The sequence below is a fragment of the Homarus americanus genome, unplaced genomic scaffold (assembly GCF_018991925.1).
Source record: "Homarus americanus isolate GMGI-L3 unplaced genomic scaffold, GMGI_Hamer_2.0 scaffold43277, whole genome shotgun sequence".
Taxonomy (NCBI): Eukaryota; Metazoa; Arthropoda; class Malacostraca; order Decapoda; family Nephropidae; genus Homarus; species Homarus americanus.
In genome coordinates, this window is record NW_024731863.1 from 25,212 (window position 1) to 30,000 (window position 4,789).

General features: G+C 42.1%; 1 pseudogene; it reads right to left on the reverse strand.

Moving 5' to 3' along the window:
• Nucleotides 1-360: 360 nt before the first annotated feature.
• Nucleotides 361-4,789, reverse strand: part of LOC121868058 — a 7,607-nt pseudogene continuing 3,178 nt past the window's right edge.

Genomic DNA, 4,789 nt, shown 5'->3' on the forward strand with positions numbered 1-4,789 from the left:
ATAAATGCTACTCGACACAGTAGCTTATATACAGGGTTGCTACTCGGCACAGTAGCTTATATACATAACCTACAATTACCACAGTGTTGCTACAAAGGATCTTTCTTAATCAACTATCGAATGATTACCTTGAAAAGTTGTCCTAATTTTCTTTTCAAATTTCAACAGAGGGGTCGGTGGTTAATTATGACACTAGATGATTAAATAATTATCAAGGCACCACTATTATTTACCCGTGAAGTACTGAGTGTATTTTTCGTTAATTGCTTCACTTCATTTGTTTTAATAGTACAATAAGATTTCTTATAGTATATTAAATTATTTAATATTTTATATTTGTTTACTCAAAATAAATAGGAGTTTAAATTTTCAACAGATTTATTCTGTATATTCACATTCTATACCTTCTTAATTGACAGTAAGTTGCAAAACTCATATTGATTTTCTTGCCCAAATAAACATCCATGAATTTCTGTAACAATTATTAATAGAACTATTAATGATCACTATACATGCATAAAGAATTTTATACCCACATCAGCTTACCTGTATGATTTACTAACATTGGCAACTCTCTCAATGGTAATCATAAAAATTAATAATGTTCATAAAAGAGAATGAATAGTTTCATGTATTTTATTTTGAAGTAAAACAAGACTGAATTGCTGCTGAATTTTGACAAGTTTGTTGTTTGAATGAAATTAAAAAAATAATAATAATGATAAGATAAACACATTGATTTTTTGTATGAAAATGGATATTCCAATGAAATTTTCTTTTCATTAAAAAATTTTAATTTGAAATATTTTTCAATTTTTTTCATACTAAGAATACATGTACTGTATATACATACTAAAGATCTTAAAGATAAGGTTCTTCGTGAAATACATCAAAACAGATATCTTAATATTGTTTTATCTAGTGATCTTCATGTTGGTGAAGTTCATGGAAGACCTTCACAGTTGTTGTCTTGATATTAGGAATGTCTAAGATAAGGCGCTTGTCGGGAATGTGACGATCCAGTGGGTAGCCCATGGGCTTCTTGTCTGGATATTTTTCGCCACGGATGCCACACTGAGAGTGGGTGCCACCGTGCTCGTTGTCTTCCGAATGTTCTATGACTTTATCTTCCTCACCATTGGTCACAGCCACCAGCAACAAAAATTCCATGCCGTTGGTTTGACCCTTGGGCAGGAGCATTCTATGAGGGAGGCCACATGAGCGTTCAAATTCGTGTAGGTCGAGTTCGTCGCCACTGATGAGGGCTTCATCCGCCTTTTCCATTTGAGTGTGTAAGCTTGGACTATCAGGTGTTGTGACTGATGAATCGGAAGACTTGCACATTACATTAGTTTTTCCAGGAGCCACTGTTGTAAAGAAAAATATAATTAATTTGTATATCAGTAATAAAAGTTTTATTTCCCTATAAATCAATTCCTTCCAATAAATAACATTAGGTAATGTACGACTTAATTGTAATAGCTGGAAGTAAAACAAATTAATATATATATATATATATATATATATATATATATATATATATATATATATATATATATATATATATATATATATATATAATGTGACCTATGATGGAGGCAAAAAGAAAATTGCTGTAGTATACTTACACTTTTTCCAGAATTTGTCCATTTCAATGCAGTACCATCGTCCCTCATCCCAGGTAAATTCTATTCCATTAGCATCATTCTTAGGGCACAAATAAATGCGCATGGTCGCTAGAACATCTTCATCATTGTTATTGTTGACGTCAATTTTATAGGTAAACTCATGATGGTTCAGGCGGGGAATGAGAGTGGAGATTGCCACTTCTTCTACCGCATCAGATTTGTCTACAGCATTGGCGATACTGAATTCAAATTGCTCAAAGTAAGTTTTAAGCTCTCCTTCAATGGCAATGTCGTCCACAGCCACACCTGTAAACTCTAAATCTTCCCTAGTATAAATAGGAAGTGAGTTTTTGTGTTCCTTGAAGATGTTATCCATGTATTTGTGAAGTCGGAAAAAACTTGGGTCGCGGGTGGCAGTCTCAAAGTGTTCCATCACACCGGGAGGCATGTTGAACTTGCCATGGGGATCACCTTGTCGACCAAGCATTATGTGAGCTGTGTTGTGCAGTGCACCATAATACTGGGCGTTGGGGCTGTACCTAGATGATTCAAGGATGTCCCCGAGGACGTCAATGCCGTGATCGTTCATGATATCGATGTTGTTACCATCCTTGTCAGTGACGTAACCGTGAGCTATAGCGTCGCGAATGCGGCTCTCAGAAATAATCATGTCACGCACACGAGCTACACCGTCCACATCCTCAAAGTGAACGTTGTCAGGACGTGCAGGGAACTCACCACCATACTTGTAGCTGGTATGTGGTGCAAAACCTTCACGAATAATACGCTCCCAGTGTAGCTCGTCAACCACATCCAGCCAGTTAGAAAGACCCAGAAGAATAGCTTGCCCTTGCAATCGAGATGGTAGCCGTAGGAGTCCTTCCACCAGAAAGGGAAGTCTATATGCCAAGTAACGTGGTGAATGTTCATGCCAATGTCCTCACCGAAGTAGGCCACTCTTTATTCCTTGTTCTTTTTCGTTCCTGTAAATTTCATCTCAAACCTGCCTGGTGTCTGGGTCATCTTGGCAGTGTAGGCCTTGTGGATGATTTCGCTGTTGGTGAACATGTGAGGAGTGATTTCGTAGAGTGGATGCAGAACTACTCCGGTTCCCAGATCAGAGTGGACAACAGCTGTGTAGAATGCGTAAAGGAACTCTCCCTCATTCATGTGCTCACGGAAGTATGCGGCATTATTGACAAAGCAGGTCCACGTCTTGCAGTGCATGAAAACATCGAAGAGCATGAGAGCCTCTCTGCGATGACGTGAGTTGAAAAGGGAGAACAAATGGTGCCTCTCCAAGAGTATGTGATCATTCATATCATTCATAAGGTGATGAACGCCTTGGCCATCATCACTATACATGGAAGTGTCAGCCTCAGGGTTGAATGCGTTTGCGATATCCTGTAAGTCAGGATAGCGAATACGTTCGTATATCCTCTCCACCAGGTGGTTGACATCCTGTTGCTTCTTTGCCTTACTCACTCCTACAATAAATGGAAATTTACATTAAATGAAACATGTGAAAAAATAATATTTAGTTATGCACTGCGTCAATAATAATGCTCATAATGTACATTAAAGTGTGAAAGCATTGTGGAAATTCCTAAATGTATTTTGTTTGTTTGTTTGTGGGGCGATTCCCCATAAAAAAATATATATGTGTGTGTGTGTGTGTGTGACTGTGGAGCCACACTCACGGTGGTGAAATGCGCCCAGATTGGCAGCATTATGTTAGTGTTAAGGTGCAAGCACTGCATGCTCCCTCTCGCTTTCAGCTGCCGCCGCTGGCTAGCCCTCGTGGCGAACAGGAAAGCAACTTGCTTAAGTCTTCCCCTGCCAGTATACAGCCTCCTCACCATCAAGACTCCTGCTGTGCCTCCTCGTGGAAACACACGGTAACTGGGTGCCTCATGGGTTCACGCTAGATCAGCAGGGGATCTCGGAGTAGCAGTGGGCCCCAGAGGGACGGCGTATAGACCCACAGGCGCCTACCAACCACCGCCTACAGAGCTACAACAAGACCCCAACGGCGATGTAGGCGGAAGAGGTGACCAGAATGGAAACCCAACGACTACACCGGCGGACGAAGTCAATGCCTGATGGACAGGCTGCTAAGGCGAAACACAACAAACTAGGCTATCGGCAGTCCATTGCGACTCTCCCTCTCCCCAGTCGTTGCAACATTTGCACCACTGGATCAGGAAAAGGGAGAATCAAGATGTGTCGTTGCAGCCTGCGCTCCTGCCTCACAACATAAATCAACTCACGCGCAGCCATCATCCAGCTCATCATACCTCTCATCATCATCAAAACTCCTATACCCCCAAAAGTCCTATGGCGCCGGATGAATGGCAACAGGGACAGGCAGAGATGACTGCCGGGAGTCTCTAGTAACAGCTCTGCACATGGACGGCATAGATAAGATGGTCGTTTATGCATTGGGATCTAGGCAGCAGTGCAATCCGGTCCTATCTGTGCGACTGAACAACCCTTTCGGGGAGCCACTCTGCTCACCCCATACGGGGAGGGGGCTAGAAAAGGTGCCCTAAACATAGCCTGCCTAAAAACCCAACCTTACTGTACAACCGCACCCAGTAAGGTCATCCTTATGTGGTCGAAAAGACAACCAAAATCACAGATCCAAACAAAAACAAACCATACAACCTCTTATGGTCGCTGCATGGAATGTCAGGATCCTTCTGGATACTGGCACAAATGCGCTTCCTGAAAGAAGAACTGCCCTTGTGGCAAAAGAGCTGACTAGGTATAACATCGACTTAGCAGCCATTCAGTGAGTCCCGGCTCTCAGATGAGGGCCAACTCACAGAACGGGGGTCTGGCTACACTTTCTTCTGGAAGGGTAAGCCTGCTGCGGAGAGAAGCCTCATTTATGTAGTTGGCTGTGCCATCCGCCAACGCATCCTAGACAGGCTAACTGAAATGTCTATTGGGATCAACGATCGCTTCATGACGCTTCGAGATCCACTGAATCACTCACGTCATACCTTCTTCAACAGTACATACGCCCCAACACTGGATTCAGAGGATGACATCAAAGAGGCTTTTTACGCCGACCTGCACAGAGTGCTTACCTCTATCCCCATAGAAGACAAGGTTGTGTTCCTTGGCGACTTCAATGCCAGAGTTGGCAAAGATGC